The 16,765-nt window shown below is 38.3% G+C and overlaps 1 protein-coding gene across 3 annotated transcripts in view; it reads right to left on the bottom strand.

Annotated features, from left to right (window-relative positions):
- GABBR2 (gamma-aminobutyric acid type B receptor subunit 2) overlaps positions 1-16,765 on the bottom strand; it is a 445,208-nt gene that overhangs the window by 347,494 nt on the left and 80,949 nt on the right. The window lies entirely within an intron of this gene.

A 16,765-nucleotide genomic window follows, 5' to 3' on the forward strand; every position in this document is an offset into this window, starting at 1 on the left:
AAAAAGAAAAGAAAAAGACAATATTCAACACTACAGATAACATAACTACTACTGGACTGGTGAAAGAATCATGCGGTTACACTGATGTAAAATTTGTACAGTGTGTAACATCTAAGACCCAACCATGAAAAACAGGACCTTTAATGTGCTGTAGCAAAAGAACAGGAATATCCCTCCTTATATGTAACCCTTTATGTCTTCCTTCCAAGACAAAGCTGCAACATCTGGATATTGATTCCAGCATTTGAGAAAAAAATTGTCTCTTACCCTCCCCCCAAAAACCTACAAACAAACAAACACAAAGAACTGTTGACTGAAACCTTTTTTACATTCAGAGCTATAATTTCCCAAGGCAAAATTTAGAATCTAACACCAGATGTCAGCAGGACATCCATAGTTGTAAGAAAGTTTGACAATATCAATGATCTCTGTAGAGAAAGCTCTGTCTCTAATGAAGACTCCTAAGTAACCTATCCTAAAGGTCCAACCTCAGTATTCTGTGCAATATTACATAGTAGAGAGCCTCTCATTTAGGAGAACACAAAATCTTCAAGAAGCATCAAGAAAATATTCTTTTAAAGTGTTAAAAGTGAATTGTTATGTTCTCATAGCTTGCACTTCCCTGAGCAGAACACTGGACCAAATAACCTGAGGTCCCTTCTAACCAGATGTGTTCTGGGTTTCTCTGGTAATTAATTAGATCATTATTTCAGGTGTAAAGAATTTTACCACAAATTGAGACCAGGACTGAAAACTAAGAAACAAAGGGTGATGCCAATCAACATTGCAAAAGATATATCAATCCTTGATTAGAGTAGCATCAATCATTCATAGTAACTTATGTAGTCACAACTTAACTCCCGAGCTTGCAGAAAAGCATTCATGAATTATGTACTTGAAGTTAAGAATCTGATTCCAAACCATACTGGAAGTTAGAATTGCCAAGAGGCTATCATGGTAGCTGCCACTGCTCCACTAGAAGCCACTTCTTTAGCTCTCTTTTTGAAACAAAATTTTACCTCCCCTACAAAGTCTTCCTCATATACTGTGTTTATAAGAAGGATCACACATCAGACTCCAATATTTCATTATGATCATTCAATAAAACAGTTCATTTACTATTGGCATCAAAGTAGTGATTGTATAGCATTCTGTGGAGAGAATAAAGATTTTGACTAAGAAGTTTGCAAGCTTATATTAATCTCTTACTGAATTAACATGCTAAAAGAAAAATTACTCAATTTGCATTCTATCTGCAAGTATAGAATTGTTACTCCCACTTACTCAAATGGTATGGATTCTTACTGCATAGACTTTTTTAAAATTGCATAATATAGCACAACATTTTCCTTATTATAGGTAAAAAAAAAAAGATTAAAACCCCTCAAAACATTTGGTATGGCAGAGGGTCTCTTGTCAATTTGACAGATTGGTGGCAAACTCACATTATGAAGTAATTAAAATTGTGATTGCTGCAATAAGCACCACCTCCATTCTTACTCCTCTACCCCCTAGCTAAAGAGCAGTTTATTCAAGAGAAACTAAAATACTTCTTTACTTTTATAAGCAGCTAAGGACACAAGAGCTTTAAGTATCTAAACTTAACTGACAATTAGCCAATTTTATGCCACATATTTTAAATATATCACTAGCAGTTTAAGAATACAAATCGTATATGAAATAAGGGAGATGCTGATAGCAAAATAAAAGCCAGAAGCTTGAACCCCTGAAGGACTACATACGTAAAATTGATGGAGAAATAAAATTGTGCGTTCTACGATAAACAATAGAGACCTATGGTCTATTAGCAGAAGTAAAAAAATCCTACTAAAATTCACCATTAGATCCATCACAAAAGACTGATGCATTTTTAACTACTGCTTGCCTACAGATTGTTTCTTACTGCAGTAAACTTATGCAGTTACAGATCCTAATAGGTCAATTCACTGGGAGGTCCAGAACTGCTATTATGATAAGTTTTATCTTTCCTATGTATTTATTTATACTTATGAAGACACTTGCATAACAACCACCCTTCTCAATCACACAGCAAGTCTCTTGGGAAGGTGTGCTGAAAGCTTTACACATCTCTCCCGGTGTGATAGATTCACCCCACTGAGATACGTTACTGATAACACATGGGCTTCAGTTAAAAGCCTACCATGTTTTCGTGTTTGTACTTTCTTCCTGACTATGTTTAGCTCTCTCCATTTTAGACAACCACAAATAATTACAGGACTCAATCCTCTCCTTGAGCAGAACTCCCAAAGTGGTCAAAAGTATGTGTCAGAGATCAAAGAAAACTCAATACTGTGGCTAGCCACAATGGGACAGAAACAAAAGCAAAAATGAGAAAGATGGGAGAAAGCAGACTTTCACATTTGTTTAACATCACCTTTCACAACATGCGGCGCTTATAACATTCTTCCCTGCAAGCAACAGGCTTGCCACAAGCATTAAAAAAATAAACATTCAGATAGAAATAGTAGCCATACCAAGCCAGACAGACAAGCAGTTAGCAAAGGTTTCTTCCTGCCTGTAGTCTGAGGAACATATCCTTAGTGAGCTTTTAACAAGCCCTTTTACCAACTTTACTTTTTCAGAGATCCCAGAAGGCCACCATTGCTGTTCATGATCTACTGCCAAATCCTACATATTTAATCCTAAAACAGGGCAACATTGATGAAAGGCAAAAAGCACACACCACTGAAATTCCCACCATATACCCACCAAATGAATTCCTGAACTGTCACAAAGTGACTGCAACTAGGTCCACAAACACTATGCAGCAATCCAATTACAGTGCAACAAAAGACTGCATAAGACCCAAAATCCACATTAAAAAGCACAGATTAGAAAGTAGAAAGTCCTGGCCACATGTGGATGGCAAGAAGCTGACTGGCTTATTAACTGGAGCACAACTAAGGGCAATGAAGGAGAAAGAATACGTCATAAAAAGACAAACTCAAACAATAAAAAATGTCACCGGAAGGAGCCAACATTGCTTTTGTTAGCTAGCTTTTCTCTCACCTAAATTGTCGTCAACATCTTTATTTTATTGAGCTGAACTGCAGCCAGCTCACTTTCAACTCATATAATAAACACAGACAGCCATGCTGTGCTACTGATCTTGACTGCACATTGGAACACTGAGGGTGGCTTCAATACCTTTCACTGGAGAAATTTAGTTTTAGCATAACTGGAATTTCAGATACATGTGATTTGGTACATGCTACAATTTTCATAAGAGGAAGGGGCTTAAAACTACTCACCCTAAACGTATTAATTGCTGTGCTTAGTCTCAGCCAAAACCTGGTAATAAGCCACATATAAATAGCAAATATACATATTAAAGAAATAATGACATTAAATGCATTGCTTCACACACTGACTTGATACAGATTATATGAACAGTTCACAAGGAGAAATATCAGCAAATCACCAAGCAAAGGTCTGTGAAAGGTCCTACCTCTCACTGTGAGAGACGTTAATATCACACGTGGCACCTGACGAAGGCATAGTTTCCATTTCCAAGGAAACCGAACCACTTATTTTAACTAACAAAAATAACCAGATGAACTGCTACACAGGAGAGGAGTCTAATGAGCTTGGGGACTGAACTGCTAACCCTCCCGAATCCTCTTCAGAAGGACAAATAAAAAACCCTATCATCCTCCACCAAGGATGTGGATACACAGGGAGGAAGTACTGCCTGAAGCATAAGCGGTGCACAAGGACAAGAGACCTTTCTGCAGAGAACAGTGCAGCAGCTGAATACATAAGTGAGACCTTCTTCATTGTACCTAAAGGATGTCCCATGTGAAGGACACACATCACTGAAGTCAGAAAAAGCAGCAGAACCGACTCGTGAGAGCTTCTGTCTGCCAGAAAGGCTGTCTGGCTGACCGTGACAGAGATACCAGGGTTTGTACTCAAACCCCTCATGACCATAAGCATAACAGTGCAAATCCTTAGTGCACAGAATGGAAATTCCTATGGGTCTCCTAGATAAAGCTTTGCTGATTCCTATAACACTGACACATTTGAGTAATTACAGGACTAGCAGAAGAGCAGATACTTGTAACTCAAGTGATCTTGTTTGATTCACATACCAATGAGAACTATTAGTAATGGATGCACTGGGAAGATGAATGATTACAGTAAGATATCCAGCTGTTGGATAGCTATGCTCAACTGTTTCTCAGTTAGCTATATCCAGACACAACTTACTTATCTGAGTAAACGTAAACCTGAGGAACAATTTTGCTATCTATTGGGCTACTGACTACTGAAGTCAGAGATCCTTTACGATAACAGGGTATCACCAATACCTGTCATCTGCATAACAAAATCTTAAACTTCAAGCTTTCAGCATCACTCTGCATTGAATATCATCAGAAATAGAAGCAAGTGCTCATAAATATATTGATGAGACTTATTTGAACAGAGAGAACATAAGTACAAAACTTTATTCTTATCCTCTGCAAAGTCTTGCTTAATGACTAACTCTACATTGGATTATCAGCTTGAAAGGAGACAAAAAAACTTCAACTTTATTATTATTATTATTATTATTATTATAGCTTCTTTTCATTCACTTCTTTAAAGTCATCAAGCAACTCAGACAATTTGGTGAAGAGCATACAGACAATTGCTCTAAGCTGCAATAACAGTTAATCAGGTTAACATCCTCTACCTGGTTTTATAGGCAAAGCATGCTTCCCCTGAGGTATCCTCTCTGTTTCCAAGTACCTGCAGGGTAGGTACTTTCAAAGCCAGCAATTTTTACTTCTGTTTGTTTGTTTTTTATTGCTGTAACTAGATTTTCTTTCCACTGCTCTTGGAACCACCACTTTGAAAACCACAACATTTGCGGTGGCATCAGTTATCCACTGAAAGACAAAACACTTCCTTTAATTTGTTTTAAATTTCTTCACACTGCACAAAGTAGGTGTGAAACATCTTACTAGGGTTTGTTACGAATGTTAAAAAGTTCACAAATGCATGAAAAGAAACTGGACTGGTTCATAGATCAAAACCAAATCAAAACTTCTTAATAGAGATACACTGATTTTCTCAGAATACCCCTGAATCTGAGATTAATAGTGGCTCAGACAGCGTACTGGGGATGGTAGATTAAAAACTTGCCCTGGCCCAGCAATCTACTGTTCCAGGATAACACTGACTATTTGCACCAAGTCTGGTCTGAAACACTATAGGAATTCTCTTGTTCTGCATTTGAAAAACACAAACAAATGTGACTACTACACCAAACTTCCATATCTTTAAAGTTAATTTATTCCAAACTGTGGGCTCTTCTGTATACAATTTCTCTGTCATCTTTGTATTTTAGCCACTAGCAATGAGATTTCATTTTGGTTTAGAAGGATTGGACACTGCAGAGGAGGATTTAATACAGTGAAATATTTCCCAGTAAATTAACCCTCTCACCCTGACAACGCTTGACACACTTTGAGACTTTACCTAGCAACCTATTTATCTGATCCTGCCTGCTGTACAGGGAGTAGTTGACAGAGTGCTACCGCTAAGGCATTTCTGCTTGGCATCCCATTTAACAGCTTGTATTCTGCCTCAGGTGTCACTTGCCTCTTAAGTCACTGACTCCCCAGCAGGGGTGACTATTCACTCTTCTGTCACCTCACTTCTTCAGAGACTGTCTAAACACCTCATGAAGTCTCATCTTCTTTGTTTCCAGTCTCTCCTTATAAGGAGAGTATATATACTTTCTACATTTTTCCCCCATTTATTCTTTTTTAATTTATATGACTTATATTTTCTGTCTTGTTACTATTTCTTCGAGTATATATAACATTTACACTGGGTGATTCTATTTTAAGAACTCCAATATGAAATGGAATTGGAGTGTAGCAAATGGATAAATCCTGTGTAATCAAAACTGACTCTGCCTAAGTTTCCACCAGGAATAAATATGCAGTAATAGCAAAGATCAAATTGACTTCCTCTTTTCACAGTAAACTTGTATTCAGCTTGGAAGTTGGTATCTTACCACAGCCCTGAGGACACTAAGGACAGTGAAGCAGGATGAGGTGCTCTTGGTGCCAGAGCAGAGACTCCCCTGCAGCCCACAGTGAGGAAGGCTGTGCCCCTGAAGCTCATTGTAGGACCACAGTGGAGCAGATGTTCACCTGCAGCCCAGAGAGGATCCTACACCCGAGTAATTTCAGGTAGGGTCTACTGCACGCTTTCTTCCGACTGTACAACTGATCAAATGCAGGAGTTGCTCCAGGGCTGCACAGCAATTAAATTTGTATTTAAGGTAACACAAGCCAGGATGTCTTTAGGAAGGTGAACATTAATTCACAACATTAGCATCCCATTCCGAATTGCTAATGGAAAACTAACATCTGAGCCTCAGAGAGATTCTATTGTGTGATATAAGCAATTAGTCAGATCCCACAGCATAAGTTCCTGAGTTATGCTGGATTATTCTGCATAGATAGACCCATCATTAACCAGAATCAAATTGGTGTTGACTGAAATATTCCTGGGCCAGAGGACATTTTGTAACATCCACACAGTTATTCCCTCACCCACAACATACAGAAAATTTTATTTAACTCATTCAGTTCTGCAACAATCCAGTACTACTACACAGGACAGTTTTACAGATGTTTTCTAATCAACAGCATTGGTTAAAATGAATGAATGTTCACACACACAATGCCATCCTGAATTAAAGTTTTCCAAGTAGCCTTAAAGCTGTATGCAGACATACAGTTTTAGATCATAAATAAGTAAAAAGCACTTATCAGATATTCTGGTAGATTGAGCATTAACAGGGAGACCAATGCCTTGCTTGCTTCTTCTTCCTTCCTACATAATCTATAATGCTCCATGGTTAACATCTTTCATGGAAATAAGTGGAATTCTGGGAAAACATAAAAGCCCAGAGGTCTAGTGCAGGGAAATATATTCAAAGATGCTTAGAAAACAGATAACATGTCCTGCTATTGAGAATATAAGCTGGCTCAGGTTTCTCCAGGTTTTCCAATTTCTCTGCCAAAGAAGATCAACTTTACAATGATTTCTAACAAAACAAATAATCAGTTGTAATTACTCAACACATGAGGAAAATCTCTCTGTTCTTTATTTCCATCAAAAGGCTTTTTAAAATTCCCCAAGGAAATCAGTTATTGGTTTGGATTTAGGCAACCTCAAAGTTACTAATAGTCTCAGGCACTTGAGTCCCAAGATCATTATCACTTACATTTCTTATTGAAAACTACTTACTATTTTGTTGCCTCTCATACTTAAAGACCTGTGCTGTAGCAGTTTTACAAGGCATTTGCCTGTTGCAACTCAAGTACAAAATGAAGAGATAAGGAAGATAATTTTGGCAGGCTCGAAACAGTCACTAATGTCAGTTGTTCAATTTTGTACTTGCCTCATCTTTTTCTTCTCATCGTTCATTACTATTTATTCTTGCACTACCATAAATAGCCTATGTGATCATAATCACACTCTGTTGGACTATTTTCATTAAATTCGCTCTCATTCCATCCCCAGTACTTTTTAGAATAGAGGGAAGAAGTCACAAAAGTGGAAAGATGCATCATTTAAACATGGTATCTGTTTTTTTTTCAGATCTGGTGTATGAGCACTGCAAAAGATATGACTTTCAGCATGAACAATCAAAAATAATAAAACTTAATACAGAAGAACTTCATTCTATGTTTAGTAAAATAGATTTTCTGAAACTATTTTTAAGAAGTTGATATTTTTCCAGTGTGTCCCTTTTCTCATATTTTTCCAGTGTGCACTTTTTCTCATGTCTAGTATTGGCTATGTACTTACTAGGAGGACTGGGGTTTTACCCAGGTCATTTTTGGAGAAGGAAATATCGCCTCCTGCAGGGAAGGGTCTGAACTGTTGACTTGCTGCTTCTCAGCACACTAAAAACAGTTGCATACTGAAAGTGTGAAACTACTTTTAACAGCAACTGTGCTCTTTGCAGCAAACAGAAGTTGGGACTAAAATAAGAGACTACAGAGGGAGAGAATCAAAATTTATACACAAAAATCAGGAAGCTTTTGTAGATGAAAGAAAATGGAAGTGTAGCAGTGTGAAACATTTGAAGTAACAGCAATATACATCAGAGTGTACCTGGCATCCCACTCTCCAGTAATAAGCTGCAATTGAAACTAAGATAGGAGTGCAATGATATTTTGAAAAATTGCTTGGCCCTCAGCAATCAGCAAGAATCAGTTGTTAGGGAAGTCTGCTGTATGAATTCTTTCTTTCCTATTACCTGCTTACTCCTGAAAAAGACTCTAGTTTTATAAAGGTTTAAAGAAAAGAAAAAGGAATCTTTCATGATAAAAGACAGGAAAGGTGGTGGTGGGAAGTGTAGGACGTGGCATGATGTGAATGGTGTGGAATAAGGGGTAGATATTGTCCTGGTTTTGACTTGGATAGTTAATTTTCTTCCTAGTAGTAGATGCAGTGCTGTGTTTTGGCTTTAGTCTGAGAATAATGCTGACAACAACAACTGAAACATCGGTGTGTTAAGTAACACTTACCCTGATGAAAGACTTTTCAGTCTCTCATGCTCTGCCACTGTGGAGGGGCACAAGAAGCCAGGAGGAAGCAGAGACAGGACACCAGACCCAAACTAGCTAAAGAGGTATTCCGTACCACAGCATGTCATGCCGGGGAGGTAACTGGGAGTTACCTGGAAGGGCACAGGCTCTTTTCTGGGGTCAGACTCGTTTCAGCGAGTGGTATCATATTCTCTTCCCTTGTTATTTCCCTCACCACTATTATTATCGGTAGCAGCAGTGATTTGTGTTATACCTTAGTTATTGGACTGTTCTTATCTCAGCCCGCGGGAGTTACATTCTTTCCATTCTCCTCCCCATCCCTCCTGGAGCCAGGGGGGAGGGAAGAAGGGGGGTGGGGGTGGCAAAGTAGAAGTAGACTGCATGACAGACTTGCTGACAGGGTTTAAACCACGACAATAGTAAAGAGATATTTCTTGACCCAAAGGTCTTCATCACATCTATGATTTTTAATTAAAGTCTTACTGTGATGTGAAACAGCTGAACTTCATCTACACTGGATAAAACTCTGCTACGTTTATTTACCTAAGGAGGAATAACGTGATCATTTGAGTAAGCTACCATTTAAGTTAGCCCATAAAAGCCAAATGAATTCATGGTACATTTTAATTTGGCTTAAGGTAACATATAACCATTTTATAGAAGTCTCAGGCTGGAAACAGGTAAGAGTGAATAACAGCACAGGTAAACAGCATACCTTCCCCCCCACCCCCACCCCCCCCTTAATCCCTTAATACCCAGTAAAGCAATAGTATGGAGAGAATACAATTTCATTTTATCCACTACCCAGATGCATGACATTCAGGGTGTGAGTAGGCACAGTTCTTCGCAGTCAGCAGGTATCAAAAACCCTTAACATCCAAGTATCCCTGCCTTGCCTTAGTTATGTCCGACACTGGATATCTGCAGCAGGGGGAATGTGCCTGTAGTGGCTACAGCACTCAAACTTTCTTCTGATCCCGTTGGCCACCATATTTCATGCAGTGCAAATTGTCACAATAAACTCCATTATTCACAGGAGAACTACAGAGTCCAAAGAACTTCCCATTTCTGCAAACATTTTGGAAAAGAGGGACTTTTTTGAACAGTAAAAATCTGAGATGCTGAATGTGCTCCTGGTTCAAACTCACCATGACAAATTGCGTCACTGTGAATAACAGCATTGTGCCAAAATGGTGTACCACCCCTTTGCCACACACACAGCACTTCCTGTGTGCAGAACAGGACACAAAGGCAGATAGGGGTAGAGAGACTCCAAAAAGGAACCAGCAGACTAACACAAACCTGAGTCTGCAACAAGGAGCAGACTCATAAGCCTCAGAAGCAAAGGAAAGAAAAAGGAGCAGCCCTGGAAATACAAGGAGATATTGGAATGGAGGAATGTTTTAAAAGGATTCAAACTTCATGAACCCTACAGGCAGGGTTTTTGCAGGTATTTCTTCAAGTTTTTTTCTTTAGTAACTTGTCCAACTTAAGTTTTCCTTATTTAAAGGCTCACTTTTACCTAGTTGTTTTTTATATTCCAGGAAACTAATTAGTAGAGATTAGGAACCACTTCAGAAACACAGAATGGTAGATCTGTCTGACTAGTGGTCCTGTCACATTCACATGTGGACACTAAATTTTTCTAGCTTTAAAGTTGTGCAAGAAAAATATTGCCTTCAGGCTGCAAATTGCAACCCAGTTAGTTAGCAAAGAGCTGTTCTTTTGCAACACCAAGACAGGCTAGCAGACTGACAAATAAATCCTCCACACTCACATTCAACAGCATAGTATGGGATTTCTGCAAGCAGAATGACCAATACTCTTCCCCATTGGAGCACCTACAGAGAATCTTAATTAAGGTTGCCAAGAGCAGGGTATTACTCACCTTGATGTATCAATCCTTGGGGGTTCCCCTCCTTATGCTTCAATAAAAATAGGACATGTGGAACAAAACTGAAATAGAGCTGTGCTGCAAGCAGGCTAAATGCCCACAGAGTGCATAGATTAAACCGAAGTCAGCCCCCGATTAACTTCCCAGAGGTTTAAAAGCAAGTCTGTAAACTGCAAACAATCCATACTAGAAGCTAAGACCTGCTAGCTTGTCCATCTCATCCTGATTAAGTCATGCCAAGTCTCTTCCTTAATTACCTTATTTTAGTTTGATAAATGTATATGCTTGTAACATGCTCACCACAAACCCATTTGCTCTTCAATTCCTTGCCTGCTTGCCACTCAAGGTCATAAAAGACTTTTTTGTCTCTGTGCATGCTATTCTCCTTCGTAATGAAATCCCAACATGAACTCCCGCAGACATGTCTCACTGAACTAGTAATTCCCGATGGCTGGGTACTACCAAACTCTACAGAAATCTCACTGATACACCATGAAGAATTTCCAAACCACCAAACCCTCTGCCATTTGTCCAGACACCTTCACACTGTAGTTATATCTGGCATCTCACCAATTGCTGCTATTAGTTTGGCACCTAATGCTCTGCTAGGCACTGCTACCCTGCAGGCAAAGCACATATGCACGAGTGTAAATTGACTTTTTTGACTTGTCTAAACCCTACTAAAAGTGGCTTAACTAAAGTCTACTGAATCATAACAGAAAATTCTCAGATTAGTTTAGTAGCTGGACAGACAAACAGAATGGTTTTAACATCTGTCTACAAAGACTTCCCTGCCTTAGAAATCTTCATGATTTTTCCTACACTTGGAATTGTGCAAGTATCAAGCTCTTTGAGACAGCCTCCTTTCTGCTACACTACGTACTCCAACAGAACTAAATTGCTTTAGCATTACACAGGGAACTGAGCACATTATTTATACCCCTTTGCTAAGTAAGTACTGATTGTCACCCACAATCCTAACAGGTTGAAATGGTGTAAAATGCTAATAAGATGATTTTAATTATTTCATCAAGTATGGCTTACACTACATTGTCAAGTGAAAAAAAATAAAATTTATCCAGAGCTGTAAAAATTATTTCTTACTATGGCATCATAAAAGTAAAAGAAATTGTGTGAATGAGAGAAATTTTCTTGCATCTTTTCAGGCAACAAATGGAAGGAAAAATATGCATGTGCTGACCAGTTGAAATATTTAATTGACAGAGACCCTGCCCAAGGAAACCATTCTCAAAATTAGCCAGTGGTCTGAATATCTTAGTAGGTTTCAAATGTTTTTCTTAAATACAACAGTCAGAGTGCCTCAAAGGGAGGAAAGAGGTTGCCGTCATTAGATCTTTAGGTACGAACTTGTCGTGCATGAGAGAACTAAATAGGTTTTCTGTTGGTTACCTAAAACTGCGTAAAAATTGAGAGCTGTAGAAAGTGTTGGTGCAGGAGGGAGACATAACATTTATTTCAAAACCAGCAGCGAGAATGCATACTAGCAAGCCTGTATCAGGATTTCAAGTCTTTGAGAAAATATGAGAGCAGATGCAGTCCAGTGCTCTAGACCAGATGGCCCAGTAGCACCAAGAAAAATGTCTTCTACTTAGGTTGTGGTTAGAAATCATGACCTGGCTGCTACCCTTCCACAGGCCAGTGAGAAGACTTTACGTGAGTGGCTCCCACTTCAGGTAAAGCAAGCTGACAATTTACAGCTATTATTTACAGTTCTTCAAATGTAAATCTGCTGACCTCACACTAAAGTGGATGAAAAAACTTCACACCTTATTTTCCACTTTGGCAAATCAGGATGTGTATGTGGGCTAGCATGTGCATGCAGGGGCAGGGATAGAGGAAGGAGAAGGGCAGCAGCATTGCTGGTTACCACGGATCTTCCTGCAGCATTTGACTGCTCTGCTTTGAGGGTGAATGACAATACAGAAATCCGAAGCAGATACTCTTTTCAAACACCCTGTATCTCAGCTTCAAGAATGGCAGTTTACCAGTAGTCTTCTACATATTAATTGTAAAAAAGAAGATCACAAGCAAACAGAAAATCAAAACAAACAAGAGAAAAAAAAAAACACAAAGAAAAAAATACAACCCTCACATCAAAATAAAAACAGCAAACAAACTCTACAGAAAACCCACCAATCTCTCCAGAAAATGGAGCTGGAAGCACAAGTCAACTTGCTGAGCTAAGAAACACATGGTGGTAAATAACATCTCAGGCACCAGTTCATGAAACCATGGAACAGCCCATTCATCAAGAGCAGTAGAGACTGTATTCCTTACCAACAGTAAAACCAGTGGAACAAACAAGGATAGATTCTCCCACTGCCTCTTACTTACACTGCTAGGCGCCAACTGGTAAGAGAGTTAGTGAGCACCAGCTTCGAGTGTGCTCAAAATGTAGTTTAAGCTACTATACAAGTTGGAAGATAGGAGACTCACACCCACACCACAGAAGAAGAAAGACAAGCAAAGATATGTATTAATCATAAAATGCACAATATTAACATGGATTTGGGTGGCATATGGCAAGTTAGCGTGCAAATACGTGCCTGAGTTGAGGGAAAAACTGTCGCATGTCTCCCCTAACCACAAAAGCTTAATCACTTCTTTCAGCTCAGCTTACCAGAATTTTTCAACAGATATCAGTTAGAAGCAGATATGACAAAACAACTACACCTCCAGATTTCAGAACTCCTCGTGCTTTAAATTCACTATGATAACAAAACTCTACTGAGCAAAGAAAAACCAAAAGTTTGCCCACTGCTTTCTTCATTGTGTTCTAACCACTTGTGTGAACTCAATTTATTAATAAACCATGAATGGTGTGTTCAACCATACACATCAGAAACAAATAACATAATTAATTGAGATCACAACAGAAAACAAATTTAGAAAAATCAGATTATGAGTTATTTGCAGTGTTACTCATGAATTATTTCTCAAGTTAGTATTTTAACATTCAAATCAACACACAAATGTTTTTTCAGTACTTAAGACTTTGTACATAAGCTATTGATAATCAGCTTCTGCATGTTGTGTACTTCTGCTCTATACCACAACTTATGAAAACAGAGTTTAGGTCATAGCTAACAAAGTATTAACTCTTCTTTTGACAATTTAAAAAATACTCTTTTGAGTCTTGTTTTGATGGCTTTTCAACTTGTTTGTGCATTAACTCCATCAAATGTATTATGAGCAACTTACAGTAGTCACCCTCATATTCCTCACCGAGCAAAAATAAGGTGCCTTTTAATGCGATACTTGGTTTCTCACTGTCAGTGAATTTGCACACACATCTTGAAATGTCAATTAACAGTCTAGTTTAGACTTTTCAAGAAAACATTCAGCAGCATTAATTCCTGAACTTTGTCACCTTCAGTAAATATTGGTTAAGTTCTTAATTACAAATTTTTAGGGTCCAGCAAATAGGATGTTATGATTCTAAAGACAATTTAATCAAAAGCCTGTAAAACAATACGACTTCTTTTAAGAGACCTCTCCAAATTAATTCAATATGGAGTACTGCTTCTGCATAGACACAACCCTTTTTTCCAAGAAAATACATACTTATAAAACATATACATAAAAAGGGACACACAGATTGTGCACAATTGTGTGAAAGCATGCAAAAAAACACTACTTTTTGTTCAGAAATAACAAGCCAGAAGCGATATTAGCATATCTTTAATCTGTAATAAATAATATAATTGCCTGCCATTTGCAAATAAACCCCATTTTAAAATCTTGCAGAGTTTCTGTGAGCACTCCTATTGACATTACTCACTCTGAGACTTCAAACGTTAAGAAAACATTTATGACTGAATGCCTTCAAAACACTATATTTTCTGGTTCATAAAAAGTGTTTATTTTGCATGGTGCAATTTTGTTGTCTTTTAGTATAAGCCACAAAAAAAGGCATCAAGGACCCAAGTAGAAGATACCTTTTTTTCCACCTGAACATCTAGACAGAGTAATACTCTAACATAACCCAAATAATTTCAGGACACCTTTAGCAGAAAAGCAGAAGCATACTTTGTCCAGATCATCTTGGGCCTGGGAGTTAAATAAATAAATTGAATCTTGAGTGGCAGGACTGAACTACCGCAAGCTGAGAAAAGACACAAACATGAGTCTCTAAATATCAGCTAATGCTTTAAACACAAAGGTCAAAGTCAGCTAACCCTCCTTTTATGCTGACTCCAACCCCTGCCAGCAAGCGCTTGTCAAACTGATCCTTTTTGGACTTAAATCTAAATGCAGTAACTCCTTAATGCCATTGATCCCTGAAGAAAGAGTTCAGTGATGTACAAACATAAAACCTCCTTCTGATGTCGTTGATTAAATCTGTAAGAAGCTAGCAAAGCAGAGAATATTAGCTAGAAGATCAGTAAGTTATAATAATGATTCAGAAACTCCCCAGAAAGTACAAAAAGGGAAAGACTGAATGAGCTAAAGGGAACATCAAGGCAACCCCACAAAGTGTGGAGTCAGTGGAAAAGGGCAGAGGCCAAAATTTCATCACACCAGATCTCTGAAAGACACAGCTTTGTCCTTCAAGGAAGCTCCTGGAAGAACAAACTGAAGTGCTTTGCTTATAACTCATTTACCTAAGCTCAGCCAAGTCAAATTGTTATGTTTGTTACTGTTATGTTCGTGGGCTGGCCTGCCTTTCAGTGGAGCCTTGACAAGCCAAAGCTATAGGTTGACAGCACCCTTGTAAACGTCATCAAGGCAAATCCAAAGTCTTGCATGTAGGAAAAAATAGTTCCAGCTGGGGACTGATAGGTCATGTAGCAGTCTTTAAGAAAAAAAAAGGAAAGTGGGAGTCTGGTGAACAAGTAATTGAATGTGAATCAGCAGTGTGCCTATGCAGCAGTGAGTGCTAACTGCTAATGCATTTTTTACGCATTAGCAAAAGCATAGCCAGTGGTTTAGAAGGCAATAGTCAGTCACTCACATCAGTCATCATTGTTAAAACTGCATTTCATGTTGTGTACTCTTATTAAAGCCTTCAAATACAAAAGAAATACTGATAAACAGAAGAGAATCCAAGGAGGGACAACGAAATGGTGATGGAGCACATGAGAAACAGATGAGGAAGCTGGGATTCTTCAGCCTCAGGAAAAAAAAGGCTACCAGGGTATCTAATTGCAGTCTTCTGGTCCCTAAAAGAGGGAATACAAATGGAGCCAGACATTTCTCACAGATGCACAATGGAAGAACCAGAGGTCACAGTCTCACATTACAGCAAGACAAATTCTGATTAGATTTAAGAGGGTAAAAGGCAAACTGAGTGATCAAGCACTGGAACTGGTTAAACTGCAGAGTGCAGGAAATCTCTGTCCTTGGATGTTTTTGACACTGAGGAGGACAAGGTCTTGAGTAATTTGCCCTACCTTGAGTAGGATTTTGGACCAGATGAGCCCCAGAGGTCCTTTTGAATCAAAACTAATATGTGATACTTCAATAGCAAGCAGCCAAAAGAGCTGAAGCAGAGCAAGAAAAGCAAAAAAATCAGCCTCACAACACCATGTCCAGTCACAGCAGCACCCATGAGATGGGGGGAGGGATGGACAATGCAGGGTCTTCATCCCTATCTTTGGGATGAAGTCATGTGATTAAAGACTGCAAGGTTTCTTGCCTAAGGCTTGCATCACATTGTTTCACCACTAATAAGAAACACTTTTCATTGTGAAAGCTGAAGTTGGCTTTGGCTAGCATTTACTTAAGACAGCAATAAGAACACATTCATAAGAAATGGCGTAAGAAAGAATGGCATTGTTAATTTTTACAGAAAAGCAGCATGATCTCTGGCTTTCATGTAAGATTTTATTTGAAATCTTGTTTCTTGTTTTGCTTTTTTAAATTACATTTCCATCATGATTCGTTCTCTGCTAGCATAAAGAGAATTATTTACAAATTGCTATGGATAGTTGGACAATTGGTATCATCTGCTGTTCTCTTTGTACTAACATCAGACTGTTTTGCTGCAATTTTTCTAACTAGATGAATTTCAATTTGTCTAGTTAAAAACATTTTTTAAAACATAATATAGACAAGTGATATCTATGTTCTTCCATTTTTTACACACTTCCTATATTCACCCAACAACTTCAAAAACAAGTTAAAACACGGGATGTGTCACCTTTTGTTGAGGTCCAGAATAATTCCTTGCAAGTCAGAGTTTGCAAAAGCTCACTGAAAGCAATGATAGTAATTTTCCTTGTAATCATTTAAATGAAATATTGAAATAATATAATCATTTAAGGTA

The sequence above is a fragment of the Pezoporus flaviventris genome, unplaced genomic scaffold (assembly GCF_033815535.1).
Source record: "Pezoporus flaviventris isolate CSIRO_AGI_PZ_B2104156 unplaced genomic scaffold, CSIRO_AGI_Pfla_v1 ptg000007l, whole genome shotgun sequence".
Taxonomy (NCBI): Eukaryota; Metazoa; Chordata; class Aves; order Psittaciformes; family Psittacidae; genus Pezoporus; species Pezoporus flaviventris.